The following is a 21,954-nucleotide window of genomic DNA, read 5'->3' on the forward strand; positions in this document are numbered from 1 at the left end:
TTAAGGCCCTTTAAAGCCCACGAATTTGGCCACATTAGCATTGCTTATTGGCTAAGTTTTGCACTCCCACTTGGCTGACCAGATCTTTCCAAAAGAGGGCCTAGAAGGTTTTTGAAGTAAAAAGCTAAAGGGTCACCTCACTCTTTCAATTGTACACTCCACCTTAAGGAAATATATTTTGGACTTATTTTTGTATATTGTATTGGGTAAGAAGGACCAACACTCAAGCTTCATTTCAGCCTTATTATCTTCCATAACTTGTGTAAGAAGCCCTCTAGCCCACTTTCCACGAAAATTATCTCTCTTTTACACTTTTCTTTGATAGAACACAAAAAACACTCTCGGGCAGCTTTTCTAAACGTTTTTGCATGCCTGATTCTAAGCTTTTGTAAGTGTTTTCTCACAAAGTTTCATTTATAAAAGTTGTTACTTTTTTTATTCTAGTTTACGTGGATACCTTATTTGTTCTATTTGAAGATCATTTGATCAGTGAAATGTCGTTTAAAACCCAGAAGGTCATTCTGGTTTATAAATTAGAGAGTGTGTCATATTTTGTAGTTTTTGACCAAGCTAATAGATAGATCTTGTTCCAAAATTTTTATGGAGCATTGTTAAGATGTACATATGATTATTGGTTGAGGATTTGTTGCATGATTAAAAGTTTTGGTGAAATATTTGCTTAGATCTAGAAACTTAGAAACTGAAAGAGGAAAATTAGTTTTTGTTTCAAGAAAGTTTAAATCTTTTATGGTCTAATCTTATTCCAATGGATTTGATATTTTTATTTGAGGATCTTAAACCTCTTATCTACGTGTTAGAATATTTTTTTGAAGATATTTGATGTTAGTTTCAAAGATATGAAATTTTATGCAAGAGATATTCGGATAGGCCAAGGTGATGATGTTCTTGGCTAAATTCATGTTTTGGTTGATTTTTAACCATGTGATCTTGAGTTTAAAGCCTAGATCTGTTTCAGGACACATTTTTAAACCATGTGATGTTTTGGTTTGAAGATCACATCTTTCTAAGTCCTAGATCAAGAGGTTGATAAAAACAAGTTAGAAACAAAAATCTGTTTTTGAACTTAGAAGAAAAACTGAAAAGTAAAAGTATGGTTTAGTGATTTTGATGACTTTTGTTTATGATTCAAAACATAATTATTCTTAGGAATATGTTATGATTATATTATAATAAAAATGTTGGTTCAATCATGAGTTTTGAAATTGAAAGAATTGCAACAAAAATCAAAGGAAATAGCCTATGTAAGTTTCGGCCCTTATAGAGTTTTCAAGATTATGTTTAGTTTTAAATTTTTATGAATTGATATTTGAGTTTAGGACAAAATCTATATGAGATATGTAAATTTTGGTATTTTTGGAGTTAGGATGCAAAATCCTTAAGTTAAGAGTAAAATTGTCATTTTTCCACTTGTAGATGGTAAAATGGTAATATTACTCTAAGTTAATATTTTTTCATATTTCTAATTGTTAGTAATTAAATTCTAACTTTTAAAAATCACTACTTTCAGTTCCTCGTGATCGCATTTGAGTTTTGCCCAGAAATACGAAGATCGAGATAAGTTAGTTTTTAACTTACTACTAGTTTAATGTGTATATGTAATGAGTAAATGAACTACAGTTTATGCATGTATGTTATCATAGGTGCCATGCATTACATATTCATCTGTTATACAGAATTTATTCTGTCACAAATTATTCATCTGTTATGCAAGATATTCTATCACGTATTGCTATACATTGCAAGTATGACATGTTAAATATGTCATCTGTTACATGTATGTCATATCATGCAATATTCATTGCTGCAAGAATGTCATGTTAAGTATGTTATCTGTTACATGTTATGCTATGTTATGAAATATTGTCTGTTACATGTTATGTCAATTTACGAAATGTTTCTATCTCAAGTAAGTCATGTCTTTCGAGTTACATTCAAGTCATGTTGGGTTAAGTTAGGATTTATGTCCTTTCGTATTCCAATCATGTTTTGTCTTGAATATAGTTTGTATATTTCGAGAATAGTCATGTCAAGTTATTCATGTCAATCATGACTCTAAGTGCTAGGATGAGGAAATCTCCTAGTGAAACTCCTTAGTGCACGCCAGAGTATCTAAATAGGTGTGAAATTTTCTGAATTGACAAAATACTGTCAACGGGTAGCAGTCGGGGCCTAACTAGTTGGTCACTGGAGTGCACTAGGCACTAACACTGATGGAGCCACATTTTAGTTCTTGTAGGGTTCACAGTGAGTGTGGCACATGAGGTATGGTATAATAGCCCGCTAGAAATTCAATGGTAGAATTTCTATTGGCTTTAAGAACCTTATGAAAACCTTATAAGTTTTCACAAATTGATCAAACGTATAGTTAGTGTTATTACTCACTATGGTGCCAGAAGTGCTATTCTAATTATTTGAAGTAGTTATAAGTGTCAGAATACATTATGGCTTGTGCCATTAGACTAAATTGATTATTTTAGACTTTATGGCGAAACAATTTTATCCAAACCATAAATTTGATATCCAAAACCTAAATGAATCAGTTTCTAGCACTGTGTTTAATCGCTTGATTAACTTACTTCTACATGCTATTAATCATTCAAATTTGTATTAGAATATCATTATCTAGTCTTGTTAACCTTGAAAATTTGATTGGGCCTCTATATTGGATTTGGGCAACCTCTTAAAACCCAAAATTTAGGCACATTTGGTTTAGGCTCATTAAGGCCCATGAATTTGACCACATTAGCATTGCTTATTGGCTAAGTTTTGCACCTCCACTTGGCTAGCCAGATCATTCCAAAAGAAGGGCCTAAAATGTTCTTGAAGTAAAAAGCTAAAGGACCACCTCACTCTTTAAATTTTACACTCAACCAAGAGAAAATATCTTAGACTGATTTTTGTATATTGTATTAGGTAGAAAAGACCAATATTCAAGCTTCATTTCAGCCTTATCTTCTTCTATAAGTTGTATAAGAAGCCCTCCAGTCCACTTCCCAAGAAATCATCTCTTCTTTACACTTTGCTTTGATAAAATACAAAAGACACTCTCGGGCAGCTTTTCTGAGCTCTTTTGCACGCCTTATTAGAAGATTTTGTAAGTGTTTTCTCGAAAAGTTTCCTTCATGAATGTTATTAATTTTTTAGTTTAGTTTAGTTTACATAGATACCTTATTTGTTCTATTTGAAGATTATTGGATTGGTCAAAAGTTATTTAAGCCCTAGAAAGGTCATTCTGGGAGATAACCTGGAGAGTGTTATATTTTGAAGTTTTTGACCAAGCTATTGAATAGATCTTGGTCTGAACTTTTTATAGAGTACTATTAACATGTGTATATGGTTATTGGTTGAGGATTTGCTGCATGATGAAAGATTTTCTTAAATCTAGAAACTTAGAAACTGGAAGAAGAAAAACAGTTTCTGTTTTCAGAAAGTTTAAATATTTTATGGTTTAATTTTATTTCAATAGCTTTGATATTTTTATTTGAAGATCCTAAGCCTCTTATATACATCTTAGAATGTCGTTTTGAAGATATTTGATGTTAGTTTCAAAGAAATTTTATGCAAGGAGATATTTGGTTAGGCCAAAGTGATGATGTTCTTGGCTAAATTCATGTTTTGGTTATTTTTAACCATGTGATCTTGAGTTTAAAGCTTAGATATATTTTAGGACGCCTTTTTAAACCATGCGATATTTTGGTTTGAAGATCACATCTTTTTAAGTCTTGGATCAAGAGGTTGATCAAAACAAGTTAGAAACAAAAATCTGTTTTGAAGTTGGAAGAAAAAAAAAACCAAAAAGTTCAAATATGGTTTTAGTGATTTTGTTGATTTTTTTTTATTATTCAAAACATGATTATTCTTAGGAATATATTATGATTATATTAGAAGAAAATTTTTGTTTAATCATGAGTTTTAAAATTTCTAAGAATTGTAACAAAAATTAAGAAAAATAGCTTATGTAAGTTTCGGCCCTTATAGAGTTTTAATGGTTGTGTTTAGTTTTAAATTTTTTTGAATTGATATTTGAGCTTATGACAAAATTTACATAGTAATTTTTGGAGTTAGGATGTAAAATCCTTAAATTATGGGTAAAATAGTTATTTTCCCATATATAAAGGGTAAAATAGTAATTTTACTCTAAGTTGATACTTTTCCATATCTCTAATTGTTACTGATTGAGTTCTAACTTTTAAAAATCATTACTTTCAATTTCTCATGATCGCACTTGAGTTTTATTTAGAAACGCGAAAATTGAGGTAAGTTAGCTTCTAACTTACTATCAGTTTAATGTGTATAAGTGAAAAGTAAAGGAACTAAAGTGTGTATGTTTGTTATCATATGTGTCATGCTAAGTCATTACATATTTATCTGTTACACATAATTTATTCTATCACGAGATATTCATCTGTTACACAAGATATTCTGTCACATATTGCTGTACATTGCAAGTATGTCATGTTCAGTTAAGTATACCATCTGTTACATGTATGTCATGTCATATAATATTCATTGTTGCAAGTATGCCTTGTTAAGTATATTGTCTACTGCATGTTATGCCATGTAACGAATTATTTATCTGTTTCATGTTATGTCAAGTCATGCATCTCACATATATGTCATGTTATATATAACATATTATCTATCAGTTCGCTTCAAGTAACATTATGTCTCTAGTACAAAGTGTGTCTTTAAAACAATATTTTCTCAGTTAGTTATATCTGGGATACTCGTGATGTAATATCATTATGATTTTTCAAACATCTCCATGTATAATTCACGAGAGGTACTTCTGGCATAATTGTCACAACCCTGCCCCGGGAAGGCAAGGATTGCGATGTACATACCTGTCCTTTACTTTCTATTTTTTTTTTCTAGTAATATGCGATCAACATGAACATGACACACGTGTAATCTAAATTTCTAATCTAATAAAGGGAACACCTGATAGACATTATATTCGAACATTCATCCATAAAAGATTTTCAGAGTCCATCCCAATATAAAACGTCTATACATAAAACATAACCCATCATCCATATAAGGTCGAATAGAATGTTCAACCATAAACATAACCTATCATTCATAATCATAATAGTTCTAGTTAAGGAAGACCCTAAGCATCAGCCTCTCCTTCTGCAGTAGTGCCTTTCTCCCAGCCTTTTCGTCATTACCTGGTCGTTTAAAACATTTAAAACAAAAGTGAGTCGAATACTCAGTAAGTAGTACACCATGCTATTAACTTATTAATCACGTAATCTTTTCTTTTGAAAACATGCATACATAAACAATTGCTAATCTTGACAATGCTTTTATGCATAACAATTTAAGGAATAAGTTATACTTTCATGCATAAACATTTTAAGAAATAAGCAATAATTATGATTTCATACATAGGCATTTTAAGAAATAACTACACTTTCATGTTTCACTTTTTTTGGCCGGTACACACTATTACGCCATGTGTGTTAGGGTTAGCAGTCTTCCTTTGGATCTGGATTCTACCCATGGCCACAGGTTGGGAATCCCTTTTAGTCAGGGCAGCACTGGGTGCACTACCAGTATTACTTACCCAGCATTGCAATCTGTCCATTCCTTTGGTACCATTTTCATTCATATGGCTGTTACGTATTTTCATACAATAAAATATTCATTCATTCAGTCATTTCCTTCTTCCATTCATGTTAGTCTTTTCATTTCTTTCTTTTCAGTCATTTTCATTTAACAGTTCATTCATGGAAGAACATCATTTAAAAGCATGAGCTTAAACATCATCTTTCATGGCATCCATAAAACATCAGTTTATAGGGATATTTTAACATCAATTCATAGGAACATTTTAACATCAGTTCATATCGACATTTTAAAACTCATTTAAAGCATCACTTAAAGCATAAGACATGAGACATTAATTTCATTTCCTTTGCAATCAAAACATTTTCATCATCTTTTCTTAATCTAATGCACATGCATTTTTATAAACAAAATACATTTCCACGCTATAATATATATAGAAACAACCAATAAGTTTCTTGAGAGAGCATGTATGAAAATCTCATGATTTATAACCTTCGTGCATGCATTACCTTATACACATACACACAATTATAATCAATAGAGTGTTTAACAGGGGCTATCAAGAAAGAGTTTGTACATAATATATACATTCACTCTTTCTTTAGAAGAACATTTGAAAAGAGAGAGAGAGACATTCTTTCATAAAGAGAACTTGGTGTAAGAAGTATGGTCATAGCTACTTACCTTTATACTCCTCGATACTTCCAACGTCAATATAGGTCCTATTCCATTAAATGGCATAAGCGTGTTAATACTCATACAATATTCTTTAGCCCTCCTTTCAAAAAGAGAAAGCCACGATACTACAATCTAACGTCTCTTATATGCTTAACATTAACCCAAATGACTACTCCTCATCCCGACTTACAAGAGAAATAATTTAAATATTAAGACATGCTAGCTGCCCATGGAAAGACTATTTTAAAAGCTTACATGAAAAGTAGTTATGAATTCATAGACTTCAAGCAAGGTCTCTTTGGTTCAAGCTCACTTTGGGTTGTGGACATTAGGAGATAAAATCTGGAAATTCTCAATAATGAGCTTTAAAATAGATTTAGGCATCTCAAGTAGGATAAACAAGTTTAGGAAACTTGCCCTTTAAATCAATTTGTAGTCCCTTATTATAAAAAGTTAGCTTATCAACATTTTGAACTCTTGGGTTAGGTAGAATTTAACCAAACAAGGGACAACATAAATGGACTATTTTTACATCAAGACATGACATGATATGGACTTAGGAATGTTTGGACAGCTTTGCATATCATAATATATCATGCACAATTAATCTCTTATATCTAAACTACTAAGCTATGATCTATTCATATAAGCGATATTTTCTAGTTTAACTAGCATATCCCATTAAAATTAAATATAGCATAAAGTATAGCAAAGTTACCCATTAAGCGACTATAAAACCTTTAAACACTCAAGCTTATGTTTTACCCACTTAATACCTTTAAAGAGTAGGATATAAAATTATAGAACCAAGCAAAAATTTTAAACCAAACCTCAATACAAGGCACATGATACCAACATATATATTTTAAAATCACTTTAATCATCACCTATGATTAAACCAAGTTTAATAACAACATAGTATTTTTGAAATATAGGAAAATACATAGCAAAACAACTATAATACCATTCGGTTTGGGCCAAAAATAGAACATACATATTTATTTGCAATATAGGAAATTAACCACATTAAAACACAAGCTAAAACAACTTAGTTGGCTTCCAAAATCACACTAAAAACAAATGAGTCAAATTAATATTTTTTTACCTTAAGCTCTTAGCTCTTTTCAAGAGGCAAGATAGAGGACCAAATGGTGGTATAGTCATGTGGATGAAGAGCCAAAATGATAGAACTGTTTTAACCCTAAAACTGAAACATTATGGGTAAGAAAATGGTGAAACTCAAAACCCACATATAAATCATACTAGGGAATAAATTAAAAGGAAAGAAGAAGGAAATGGATGAAGGTGGCTTTGGCTTTAGCTTGCTTGGAAAGGAAGTAAAATTTTCTCTTTTCCTTGGGTGAGGGTCGACAGGTAGGAGTAGATATACCTTAGGATTAGTTTTTGTTTTTTTCTTCTCTCTTTCGTTGCCTTAGCCGATGGGTGCAAGGAAAAGAAAAGAATTTTGTGACTTGCTTAGGAAGCCTACTGGCTCAAGTCCAAGGAAACAAAAACAAAAAAAAAAAAGATTTTGTTGCTTATCTTGGAAGCTTACGGGTTCAAAGGGTGGGAGGAACTTTTTGCTTTAGTCAAAGCTTATTCCATAAGCTAGGGAGATGGAGGGTGGAGATCTATCCACCTCAAGGATACTTTTCACTTACCAATCCAATGGTAGAGAATAATTGGATCATTTCCTAAATGAATAAAATTAAAGGACTTAAGAGAAAATATTTCAAAGTCTTAAAAAAAAAAAAATAATACCCTTGATTTATTTTAATAAATCATATTTTAAAAATAAAGCATACTCATATTAAAATAAAATAATAAAAAGTAATAAAAATCTTTATCTCAAAATATTGAAGTTAAAGAATTAATAAAATGATGTAAGGACCTACGTAGTAGGACTTGAGTGTTACAACTCTACCCCCCTAAAAACAATCTCGTCCTCGAGATTGAACGTACCACAAAGAAAAGGGTGGGATACTTTTCCCTCATACCGTCCTCATGCTCCCACATTGCCTCTTGTTCGAGGTGGTGGTTCCACAGCACTTGGACCGTCGAGATTGTTTTGCTACAGAGCACTTGAACTTTTCGATCCAGAATTTGAATCGGTGCTTCTTCATAGGAGAAATCCTTGTGTACTTGAAGGGCACGTACTCGATCACATGGGAGGAATCATGCACATACTTTGGAAGCATTGAGATGTGAAATACATTGTACATGGCTGTGAATTGTGGCAGGAGTGCTAGTCTGTGAGCCACTACCCCTACTCTTTCCAGGGTCTCAAACGGGCCAATAAATTTGGGAGTTAGCTTGCTTTTCTTTCAAAACCTCATCACCCTTTCATGGGAGCTACCCTTAGAAATACTAATCCCCAGATTCTTTTGCACACTCTTGCAGAATGCTAACGTGAACCGAGAATCCTGATTCGGCACAATCTTGGATGAAATCTCATGTAGTCTGACTATCTCCCGGACATACAGTTATGCCAATTTGCTCATTGAATAGCTCATTTGAATGAGGATGAAGTGAGCTGTCTTGGACAACCTATTGATGATCACCCATGCTGAGTCTTGTCCGCGTAGGGGCTTTAGGAAATCCTGTCACGAAGTCCATGCTGATCTTGTCCCATGGCCAAACTAGGATCAACACTGGTTGTAGTGTTCCTGAAGGCCTTTGATGCTCGGCCTTAACCATCGGGCACACCAGACATTGAGCTACAAAATTAGATACTTCCCTCTTCATTCCGCTCCATCAATAGTGTTGTCTTAGGTCTTGATACATCTTGGTGCTACCCGGACGCACTGTGTATAAAGACCTGTGCATCTCCCTCAGTAGTAGATCCCGTAATTCTTTCTTTGCTGGTACACAAAGTCTCCCCTTGAACCTCAGGAACCCATCTTCAAAAATCATAAAGGCGAGCTGCTTCCCTTCTGAACCCTCTATCTTGATCTTCTTGAGGCTGACATCTTTAGGGTGAGTTTGGATATTAAAGTGAGTTGAGTTGAGATGATAAAATATTATTAGAATATTATTTTTTAATATTATAATTATTTTGAAATTTGAAAAAGTTGAATTGTTTATTATATTTTATGTTGAGATTTGAAAAAGTTATAATAATGAGTTGAGATGAGTTGAGAGTAGTTCATGATCCAAACGAAGCCTTACTCTAAGCAACTTTAATCTGGTCCAATATTGTCGGACTAAGAACCAGGGTACTTAACCTCGCCTGTACATCCCTCATCATCTCCACTCCTAACTTCTCCATGTCGAGGAAAATGAATTTCTAAGGGGTCTACACACTCACAAGGGTACAAGAAGAAAACTTCCAGCTGAGGGCATATGTTACAACATTAGCCTTGCTGGGATGGTAGTTGATGGTACAATCATAATCCTTTATTAGCTCCAACCACTTGTGCTGTCTCATATTTAATTCATTCTGGTGAAGAAATATTTAAGACTCTTGTGATCCGTGTAGATCTCACAACGCTCCCCGTACCAGTAATGTTGCCAAATCTTTAAGGCGAAATCGACTGCTACTAGATCTAAGTCGTGAGTCAGGTAGTTGTGCTCATAATCCTTGAGTCGGCATGAGGCATACGCTACAATTCTTCCGTGGTGCATCAGGACACATCCCAACCTTTGGTGTGACGCATCGCCGTATATCACAAAACCACCTCTACCCGAAGGTATAGTTAGAACAAGCGTCGTTACGAGCTTCTCCTTCAACTCCTGGAAGCATTTCTCACACTCCTCAGTCCTTATAAATTTCTCCCCTTGCCTGGTGAGCTTTGTCATGGGGGCTGTAATGTGGGAAAACCCTTCGAAAAATCTCCGATAATACCTTGCAAGACCCAAGAAGCTCCTGATCTCTTGGACCGTCTTAGGTCTAGGCCATTCTAAAATTGCCTCGACCCTCGATGGATCCACAAAAATCGCATCTTTTAACACTACGTGGCCAAGGAAGGAAATCTTCTGTAGCCAAAACTCACACTTAGTCAATTTGGCATACAATTTCTTCTCCTTTAAAATTTGTAGAACCACTTCTAGGTGCTTTGCATGCTCCCTCGGGCTCTTAGAATAAACTAGGATATCGTTAATAAATATGATAACAAACTAGTCAACGTACTCCTAGAATATACGGTTCATTAAATCCATAAAAGTCGCTGGAGCATTAGTCAATCCGAAGGACATTACTAGAAATTCGTAATGTCCATACCTTGTCCTGAAGGCAGTCTTAGGAGCATCTTCCGCCTTAATCTTAAACTGGTAGTATCCGAATGGAGATCGAACTTCGAGAATACCTGTGCTCCTTGAAGCTGATCAAATAGATCATCGATCTGAGCTAACAGATACCAATTCTTAACGATCACCCCGTTTAGTTCTTTATAGTCGATGCAAAGGCGCAACGATCCGTCTTTCTTCTTCACAAAGAGGATTGGTGTCCCCATGGTGACACGCTAGGGCGAATAAAGCCCTTCTCCAATAATTCCTGCAGCTGATCCTTAAGCTCCTTGAGCTCTACAGGTGCCATCTGGTAGGATGTTTTGGAGATGGTGTCGCTCCTAGTATAAGATTTATTGAGAACTCAATCTCTCGATTCGGAGGTAAACAAGGTAGCTCATTCAAAAAGACATCGGGGAACTCTCTCACTACCTCGATATCCAGAAGCTGAGGCTCATTTGGTTGAGACATAACCAAATTAGCAAAGAATCCCACGCAACCCTTCCTCAGCATCTTGGTTGCCTTTAGTGCAGAAACCATCTTAGGTTTAGGGTGCTTACCCACTGCACAGAAGCGAAACTTTGTCTCACCCAGTGGTCTAAAGACCACTCTCTTCTCGAAGCACTCCATGCAGGCATGGTAATTAGACAACCAGTTCATGCCCAAAATGGCATCGAACTCTTCCATGTTGAATAGAATTAAATTGGCAAGGAGATGCCGACCTTGTATCTCTATCGTGCATCCCTTCAATATGGAACTACAATTTAGGAAGTCTCCTAGAGGAGTAGAAACAGACATCACACACTCTAAGGACCCAAGGGTCCTCTCACTTAGACAAGCAACTTACGTAATATGAAGGAATGTGGTAACATAATCGGCTAATACTAATGCACGATGGGGAAATAGGGAAAGAACCAGTTAGTGAAAGCTTCTTTAAATATCGGCTACGAAATTGGAGTTGCCTCACGTAACACTTGCTGAATAAGCCTATAAGTAGACTTCCAACACCCGTTTGCCACGTCAAATAAGTTGTAAGCAGCGAATTCTATCTTCTCTTGTTTCATGCACAAGACTACACGGAAGATCTTCTCTAGCCGGTCGATCAAGTTCTCAGCATCTAGTTCGCTACACTTGCCATCAATGGAGGGTGTTGTCTACTGAATAGTTCAAAGGTTGTTGAATGTTGGATTCGCCTTTGTGTCTTGGTTTGTCTGCCAATAACTATCTCTATTAAGCATAAGATTGCATCAGTGAGGTCCCTCGTATCTTTGGGAAACCTCCTGCTCATTCCCAACACTATGGGAGCGACGTCGCCCCCCTAACATCTGTCTTTCTTAGTGTTGTCTATCGGTGATAAATTAAAACACGTATAGCAATAACAATAGAAATGGACTTATATGAAACAAATATGCAAGACTTGCAATCATTCAAACATAATTCATGATACTCAATAAGAAAAAACCTTTCAATCGCGGGTTTCCCATGGTAATACCATGACCTCAAAGTATGTATGCCCCATCCCCGGGCCAATCGGAGCATCTCTTATTTTTACCACATTTTCTTGCATTGTAGAGAACAAATTGAGTGCAAAGTGGCAAAGTTATGAGGCTGGAGTTTCACAATCGTGGGCTTCCCATGGTAATCCCATGACTTATAGTATGTATGCCCCATCCTCGCGCCAATTGGAGCACCCTTTTTTTTTTTTTACTTTGCCCTTGCTTTATAGAGAACCAATTTAGTACAAAGTGGCAAATTTATGAGGTCGGATTTTTGCAATCGCGGGCTTCCAATGGTAATCCCATGACCTTATAGTATCTATCTATACCCTATCCCCAAAGTGATCAGAGCAAATCATATTTTTACTACTTTGCCCTTGCTCTATTGAGATCCAATTTAGTGCAAAGTGACAAATTTATGAGGTTGTATTTTTTAATTGAGGGCTTCCCATGGTAAACAAATGACCTTATAGTATGATGCCCCAACCCCGGGCCTATCGGAGCACTTGTTGTTTTTACTACTTTGTCCTTGCTTTGTAGAGAACGATTTTAGTGCAAAGTGGCAAATTTATGAGATTGGATTTTTTCAATCGTGGGCTTCCCATTGTAATACCAAGACCTTGTAGTATGTACGCCCCATCACTGGGCCAATTGGAGCACCTCTTTTTTTTACTACATTGTCCTTGCTTTGTAGAGAACCAATTTAGTGCAAATTGGCAAATTTATGACGTCTTATTTTTTCAATCGGGGGCATCCCATGGTAATACCATGATCTCATAGTATGTATGCCCCATCCTCGGCCAATCGTAACACCTCTTATTTTTACCACTTTTCCTTGCATTGTACAGAACAAATTGAGTGCAAAGTGTTAAAGTCATAAGGTTGGAGTTTCACAATCGTGGGCTTTCCGTGGTAATCCCATGACCTCATAGTATGTATGCCCCATCCCTGGGCCAATCGGAGCACCTCATATTTTTACTACTTTGCCCTTGCTTTGCAGAGAATCAATTTAGTTCAAAGTGACAAACTTATGAGGTTGGATTTTTTTCAATCGCGGACTTCTCACAGAAATCCCATGACCTTATAGTATGTATGCCCCATCGCCGAGCCAATCGGAGCACCTTTTATCTTTACTACATTGTCCATGCTTTGTAGAAAACCAATCTAGTGCAGAGTGGCAAATTTATGAGGTTGGATTTTTTCAATTGTGGGCTTGCCATGGTAATCCAATGACCTTATAGTATGTATGACCCATCCCTGAGCCAATCAGACCACCTCTTATTTTTACTACTTTGTCCATGCTTTATAGAGAACCAATTGTGTGCAAAGTGACAAATTTATGAGGTTAGATTTGTTCAATCTCAGGCTTCCGATGGTAATCCCATGACCTTATAGTATGTATGCCCCATCCCTGGGCCAATCGGAGCACCTCTTAGTTTTACTACTTTGTGCTTGCTTTGTAGAGAACCAATTTAGTGCAAAGTGGAAAATTTATGAGGTTGTATTTTTTCGATTGCGGGCTTTCCACAGTAATCCCATGACCTTATAGTATGTATGCCCCATTCTCGGGCCAATCGGAGCACCACTTATTTTTGCTACTTTGTCCTTGCTTTGTAGAGAACCAATTTAGTGCAAAGTGGCAAATTTTTGTGGTTGGATTTTTTCAATCGAGGGTTTTCATTGTTAAACCATGACCTTATAGGATGTACACCCCATCCCTAGGCCAATCAGAGCACTCTTATTTTTACTACATTGTCCTTGCGTTGTAGAGAACCAATTTTGTGCAAAGTGGCAAATTTATGAGGTTAGATTTTTTCAATCTCGGGCTTCCCATGGTAATACCATGATCTCATAGTAGTATGTATGCCCCATCCTCGGGTCAATTGGAGCACCTCTTATTTTACCACTTTTCCATACATTGTAGAGAACAAATTGAGTGCAAAGTGGCAAAGTTATGAGGTTGGAGTTTCAAAATCGTGGGCTTCCCATGGTAATCCCATGACCTTATAGTATGTATGCCCCATACCCGAGCCAATCGGAGCACCTCCTATTTTCACTACCTTGCCCTTGCTCTGTATAGAACCAATTTAGTACAAAGTCACAAATCTATGAGGTTGGATTTTTTCAATTGCGGGCTTCTCATAGTAATCCCATGACCTTATAGTATGTATGTCTCATCCTCGGGCCAATTGGAGCACCTCTTATTTTTAATACTTTGTCCTTGCTTTGTAAAAAACCAATTTAGTGCAAAGTGACAAATTTATGAGATTGGATTTTTTCAATCAAGGGCTTCCCATTGTAATCCAATGGTAATCCCATGACCTTATAGTATGTATAACCCATCCTCGGCCCAATCGGAGCCCCTCTTATTTTTACTACTTTGTCCTTACTTTATAGTTGTCATACCCGAATCCTACTATGTAGGTTCTTACGTCATTTATTAATTCTTTAAGTTAAATATTTTGAGATAAAAACTTTCATTATTTATTATTTTATTTTAAAGATGGGTGCGTGCTTTTATTTTCATGTGGGTTATTAAATAATTCAAGGGTAAGATTTTTATGATCTTAAAATATTTTCTTTCAAGCCCTTTAATTTTATTTACTTATGAAATGGCCCAAACTCTTTGATCTCCTCACATTTGATTTCCACCATTCATTCTCTAGCTTATGGGACAAGTTTGATTAAATCCCTTTGACTTTTCTCCCCTTGAACCTGTAGGTTCCTCCATAAGCCAAATTACATCTCCTTTCCTTCTCCTACGTCATCTTCCAAGAGACAAGAAAACAAATCTTCCTTTTCCTCTTGCACCCACCGACATCTAGAACAAGGAAAGGAGGAGAACTCTTCCAGCACTCACCGTGCGACTAACCCACTACTCTACCATTCCATTTCTCTTCTAATCTCAAGCCAAGCATCATTTTTCCTTCTCCTCAAGAATAACCTCAATCTTCTCTCTTGTGTGTTTTGAAATATTAGCCATGGTTTAATCAAGTGGGTCTTTCATTTTTGTGAATGTTAATGCTTCGGTTTAGACTTCCAGCCAAGGGATTCGTGTGCCCTTTGTTTCCCTAAGCCGAACCTACCTTCCTTTTCCCCATTTTCGTGTTTTGGGAAGGATTTCGCCAAAGGTAAAAATCCTAACTTGACCCACTCGGTTTTAGTTGATTTTGGGAGACCCATTGAGTTGTTTTAGCTTGGATCTTAATTTTTAGTTGTTGTTATGTATTAATAAACATTAAAGCTTTGTATTTTTTGGCCAAACCGAGTATGTTGAAGTTATTTTTCCGTGCATCTCCTATCATTTGAAAATGGTATATTTCCTTATTTAACTTGGTTAGTCACAAGTTATGATTAATTGATCTGTTGATGTGTGTATATATATATATATATGGAGAAGCCGTGGGTCATGCTCTGTTTTGTGTGTTCTAGCCGTGTGTTTGCAAGGTAGATTTTTGTAGTCTTTTCTTGTGTTTTCTTGAGTTTAAGCCATGTTTTTATTATGCCTTTATGTTTTAAATTAATGGAGTTGAGGTTATAATTTTAGATATACTTTCCTAAAGTTTATGGCCTAAGTAAGCCACTAACAATTTCTAGTTAAACTAGTAAGCTTGCTTTAGGATTTTAAGTTGCCAAGAGTTGTACCTTTTTATTTATGCTATATTTTCAGAAAATATATGAGGTTTTCTTAAGTTTTCTACAACTCTTGTATTATTTAATTGTATAGTTGAGATTTTGGTTAAGAGAGGGATGTTTAAGACCATGAATGTACTAAGATTTGCTAGCTGCCCATATATTGTAAAATTTCTAAAATATGTTTTGTTTTGAAGTCTAAATCAGCCCATTTCATCCCTTGCTCAACTTCACCCTTTTGTTTAACCAAATATAAATTTTAGTACGAAAAACTCTTGAAGAACAAGTGACAAAAATCAACCCTCTTGGGAGCATTGCCTTTTGTTGGTTTTACTTTCCACATGATGTTACAAAGCTGTTAAAATGCCCTCTTTGATGAAAGTTCCAGATTTGTAGCACTTCTTTGTTTCCTTCCCTTCTTGAATAAATTCCTAGCATCTATATATTTCTAACCTATGATTTCCATCTATCCTTTATATAGAAAACAATGACCTTTAAAAAGGGATATCAAGCAAGTTATGTACCTTCATGGGTTTCCTTAAATATCGGAATAAGGATATTAATGCTTGGTTTAGTGCCTTGTACATAGCTAAATGGATTAAAAAGAACACTTTAATTCCAATTTGAAATTTAAGTGAGCATGTAGGGGTGTCAGATAGTAAGCTTAATGTGAAATGAATATTAATATGTTTATTCCATTTCATTGAATATGAGTTTATTTTCAAGATTCAAGGAACCTACTTGTAAAGCATCGAGGTAAGTAGCTATAACCATACTCCTTACTCAAAGCTCTCTTATGAAAGAATGTCTCTCTCTCTCTCTCTCTCTCTTCAAATGTTCTTATAAAGAAAGAATAAATGTATAAATATTATGTACAAGCCTTTCTTGGTAGTGTAATACCCGAATCCTACTACGTAGGTCCTTACGTCATCTATTAATTTTTAAGTTAAATATTTTGAGATAAAGACTTTTATTATTTTATTTTAAGATGTGTGTGCTTTTATTTTTAAAGTGGGTTATTAAATAAATTAAAGGGTGTGATTTTTATGACCTTACAATATTTTCTTTCAATCCCTTTAATTTTTATTTACTCAAGAAAAGGCCCAAACTCTTTTTGAAACTTCCCATAATTGATCCCCACCATTCATTCCTTAGCTTATGGGACAAGTTTGATTTAAATTCATTGGCTTTTCTTCCCCTTGAAACCAAAGCTTCCTCAATAAGCCAAGTAAATCTCCTTTACCCGTAGCTTCCTCCAGAAGCTAATTAAATCTCATTTCCTTCTCCTACACGACAGCGTCTAAGGCAAGGCAAGAATTTCTTTTCCTCATTTCCCTACACCGTCGGCTCTAAAGCAAACAAAAGATAAAATTTCTCAAGTGTTCTTCCTTCACCTCTCGGTTTCCTCTAACCCGTGCGATCTCTCTTCTCTCAAAGCCAATCCCTTCTGCTTCCTAAGCCTAAGATCCCAACCGAAATTCTTCAAGGAAATCGACCTTGTAAGTAAATTTCTATGGCTCTAATCTCTAGTTTGAAATCTTAGATCTATGGGTTTAATCTAGGGTTTGTTTTTAAGAAATTTTCTGCTGTGTTCCAGCCTTGGGATTTCGGATCTCTCTTCCTCTTCTCGTTTGTTATGTGTTTCCGTAGCTTGAAAGAAGAGCCAAATCAGGTGATGTTCATTCCGTAAGATTTTCTTGCGATTGAGATTATGCTAAGCAAATTTGTGCCTTGTATTTTGGGGTTTTCAGATTTCTGTGTTAGCCGAGTATCATGTGGTAGTTCCTAGACTAGTTTCTCATTTACTTTCTCTAATGGTTGATTTAGCTGGTAGTAACCGAAAGCTTTGCTTTCTGGTCAAACCAAGTATCTTGAGTCTGTTTTTGCCATGTAATTCTACCACTCGAAAATGATATATTTCTTTTTTAACTTGGTTAGTCACAAGTTAATTGATTTGTTGTGTATATATGTACATGAAGAAGCCATGGGTCATGCTCTGTTTTGGAGTGTTCCAGCCGTGTGTTGCAAGGGAAATTTGTAGTCCCTTTCTTATGATCTCTTGAGTCCAAGCCATGTTTTTAACTATGTTTTTATGTGTTAAATTAATGAAGTTAAGGTTATAATTTTAAACTTACTTTCCCCATGTTTATGGCCTAAGTAAGCCACTAAGAATTTCTAGATTTAACTAGTAAGCTTATTTTAGGAATTTTAATTTGTCAAGAGCTGTATCTTTTTATCTATCCTATATTTTCAGAAAATATATGAGGCTTTTCATTAAGTTTTCTATCACTCTTGTGTTATTTAATTTGTATGGTTGAGTTTTGGGTAAGTGAGAGATGTTTAATACCATGAATGTACTAAGATTGCTAGCTGTTCAAGTACTACAGAAACTCTGAAAATATGTTCTGTTTTGGAAGCCAAAACTAGCCCATTTTACCCCTTTGTTCAACTTCACTCCTTTTGTTTAATCAAAGATAAACTTTAGTAAGGAGCCCTTGAAGAACAAGTGACAAAAACCAACCTCTTGTAAGCATTGTCTTTTGTTGGATTTACTTTCCATATGATGTTACAAAGCTGCCAAAGTACCCTTTTGATAAAATTTCCAGATTTGGGTGGTACCTCCTTGTTCCCTACCATACATAAATAAATCCCTACCATACATAAATAAATCCCTACCATCCTATACATTTTAACTCATGATTCCTACCTATCCCTTGTATAGAAAAGAGTAGCCTTTAAAGAAGGACAACAAGCAAGCTTCATTCTTTCATGAGTTTCTTTAGATATTGGTAAGAGGATACTAAAGGTTGAATTAGTGCCATGTATGTAGCTAAAAGGGGTTAAAGGAAATGCTTTAATTCCAACTTGGAAGTTTAGTGAGCGCATATGGGTGTCGGATAGTAAGCTTAAAGTGAAATGAATATTAATATGTTTACCCCATTTAATTGAATAGGAGTTTATTTTCAAGATTTAAGGAATCTTCTAGTAAAACATCGAGGTAAGTAGATATGACCATGCTCCTTACAGGCAAAGCTCTCTTATGAAAGAATCTCTCTCTCTTTACACATGTTCTCTTATGAAAGAATAAATGTATTTATATTATGTACAAGTCTTTCTTGGTAGCCCCTGTTAAGCACCATATTGATTACAATTGTGTGTATGTAAGGTAATGCATCATGAGATTTTTTTGCATGCTCTATCTTAAATAACTACACCGTAACTATATGTAGCATGACATGAAACACTCTTTTCAAAGAAAAGCATATGCATTTGGACTAAGGAAATATAATGAAAATGTTTGACTGAAAAGAAAGGAAAGAAAAGAGATGAAAGCATAAACGTACGTAACAACCATATGAATGAAAGGGTACCAAAGAAATGGGCAGATTGCAATGCCGGGTAAGTAGTACTGGTAGTGTACCCAGTGCTGCTGAAAGGGATTCCCAACCTGTGGCCGCAAGTGGAATCCGGGTCCAAAAGACCGCTAACCCCAACACACAAGGTGTAATAGTGTGTACCAGCCAAGAAAGTGAAACGTAAAGTAAAGTTATTTATTAGGAATGTTTATGCATGAAAGTACAGTTATGCCTTAAGCCATTAATGCATGAAAGTATAGTTATGCCTTGAGCCAATTATGCATGAAAGTATAGTTATTCTTTAAACTGTTAAGCATGAAAGCATTGTCAAGAATTAACAATTGTTTATGTATGCATGTTTTCAAAAGAAAAAATTATGTGATTAATACATTAACAGCATGGTGTACTGCTTATTGAGTATTAGACTCACTTTGTGTTTATATTGTAAACGTCTAGGTATGAATGATGAGGTTGTGGAGCTAGGCACTGCTGAGGAGGGAGGGTTCGATGCTTAGAGTTCCCTGTCGGTTCGGTTTTGATGATAATGGTTATGTTTTTTTTTTTATGCCTTTATGATGGGTCCCATGTTGGGACGTTTTATTGGCTTGACTTTAAGACAATATGCCTTTGGGCATGATGTAAATACTATGGTGGGGTGATGGTAAATGTGTAACTTCTATGGTGGGGTGACGGTAACTCCACATAAGAAGGTTAAATGCCTTTTTGTTTGTGTTGTAGGGACTGAGTTCCCTCTTATCTAGAACTAGTTATGTTTGATGAATGGATGATGGACTCTGAGAGTCCTTTAATTAGAATATTGAACATATCGTTTATCAGGTGTTCTTTTAAATTAGAATTGCAGAGTACATGCATGACATGCTCACGCATATCCCTTATTACCCTCGTAGAAAAAAAAAAGAGAAGGAAAATATATATATAAAAAAATATAGTGCTGATAATGATAAGGAAAGAACAAGTAAATTGTCACGGGCTCATCCTATGATTTGGGCAGGGTTGTGACAGGTAGCCCCTGTTAAGCACCCTTTTGATTATAATTGTGTGTATGTAAGGTAATGCATCATGGGATTTTTATGCATGCTCTCTCTTAAATAGCTATGCCTTACCTGTATGTAGCATGAAATGAAACACTCTTTTCAAAGAAACGCATATGCATTTGGACTAAGGAAAAGATAATGAAAACGTTTGACTGCAAAGAAAGAAAAGAAATGAAATGAAAGCGTGACAATGCATAACGGCCATATGAATGAAAGGGTACTAAAGGAATGGGCAGATTGCAATGCCGGGTAAGTAGTACTGGTACAGTGCTGCCCCCCGTGAAAGGGATTCCCAACCTGTGGCAGCGGAAGGATTCCGGGTCCAAAAGATCACTAACCCCAACACACAGGCGTAATCATGTGTACCAGCCAAAGAAAGTGAAACATAAAGTAAAGTTATTCTTAAAGATTTTATGCATGAAAATATAGCTATTCCTTAAACTGTTTATGTATGAAAGCATAGTCAAGAACTAGTAAATGTTTATGTATGCATGTTTTCAAAAGAAAGATTATGTGATTAATAAGTTAACGACATAGTATACTGCTTATTGAGTATTAGACTCACTTTGTGTTTATGTTTTAAACGTCCAAGTATGGATAAAGAGGCTGTGGAGCTAGGCACTGCTGATGAGGGAGGGGCCGATGCTTAGAGTTCCCTCTCGATTCGACTTTGATGATAATGGTTTATGTTTTAAGTTTTTTTTTTTTTTTTTTTTTTTTTTTTTTTTTTTTTTATGATGGGTCCCGTGTGGGGACATTTTATTGGATGAACATTAGACAATATGTCTTGGGCATGATGTAAATACTATGGGGGCGATGGTAATGGTGTAATTTCTATGGTGGGGTGATGGTCACCCCACATATGATGGTTTAATGCCTTTTTGTATGTGTTGTAGGGACTGAGTCCCATCTTATTCAGGACTAGTTATGTTTGGTGAATGAATGGTAGACTCTGAGAGTCTATTTAGAATATTAAACAGATCGTCTATCATATGTTTCTTTTAAACTAGAAGTACAGAGTACATGCATGACATGTTCACACATCCTTTATTACCCTTGTAGAAAAAAAAATATATAGTACTAATAATAATTAGTTAAAGATTGGGTAAAGGGTCACGACCTTGTCCTAGGTGAGGGCGGGGTTGTGACAGTAGAGAACCAATTGAGTGCAAACTGACAAATTTATGAGGTTGGATTTGTTCAATCGCGGGCTTCCCATCATAATCCCATGACCTTATAGTATGTATGCCCAATCCCCGGGCCAATTAGAGCACCTTTTATTTTTACTACTTTGTCCTTACTTTGTAGAGAACCAATTTAGTGCAAAGTGACAAATTTATGAGGTTGGATTTTTTCAATTGCGGGCTTCCAATGGTAATACCATGACCTCATAGTTTGTAGGGCCCATCCCTGGGCAAATCGGAGCAACACTTATTTTTACCACTTTTCTTGGCATTGTAGAGAACAAATTGACTAAAAAGTGACAAAGTTATGAGTTTGGAGTTTCACATTAGTGGGCTTCCCATGGTAATCCCATGACCTTATAGTATGTGTGCCCCATCCCCGGGCCAATCGGAGCACCTCTTATTTTTACTAGTTTGTCATTGCTTTGTAGAGAACCAATTTAGCGCAAAGTGACAAATTAATGAGGTTGGATTTTTTCAATCGCGGGGCTTTCCATAGTAATCTCATGACCTTATAGTATGTATGCCCCATCCCAGGAGAATCAGAGCACCACCTATTTTTACTACTTTGTCCTTGCTTTGTAGAGAACAAATTTAGTGCAAAGTGGCGAATTTATGAGGTTGGATTTTTTCAATTGCGGGCTTCCAATGGTAATACCATGACCTCATAGTTTGTAGGCCCCATTCCCGGGCAAATCGGAGCACCACTTATTTTTACCTCTTTTTCTGGCAT

The 21,954-nt window shown here is 35.6% G+C and overlaps 2 long non-coding RNA genes across 2 annotated transcripts; one reads left to right on the plus strand and one right to left on the minus strand.

Moving 5' to 3' along the window:
• Positions 1 to 16,239: 16,239 nt before the first annotated feature.
• On the plus strand, positions 16,240 to 19,797 carry LOC121251696. Its single transcript, XR_005938083.1, has 2 exons — positions 16,240 to 16,382; positions 19,439 to 19,797. It is a non-coding gene; the product is annotated as an uncharacterized LOC121251696 (long non-coding RNA).
• LOC121251697 lies at positions 16,478 to 20,207 on the minus strand. The gene is made up of 3 exons (XR_005938084.1): positions 20,004 to 20,207; positions 17,433 to 17,435; positions 16,478 to 16,510 (listed from the first exon to the last, which is right to left on the minus strand). It is a non-coding gene; the product is annotated as an uncharacterized LOC121251697 (long non-coding RNA).
• Between the last annotated feature and the right edge of the window lie 1,747 nt (positions 20,208 to 21,954).

Source organism: Juglans microcarpa x Juglans regia, chromosome 2S, assembly GCF_004785595.1.
Source record: "Juglans microcarpa x Juglans regia isolate MS1-56 chromosome 2S, Jm3101_v1.0, whole genome shotgun sequence".
Taxonomy (NCBI): domain Eukaryota; kingdom Viridiplantae; phylum Streptophyta; class Magnoliopsida; order Fagales; family Juglandaceae; genus Juglans; species Juglans microcarpa x Juglans regia.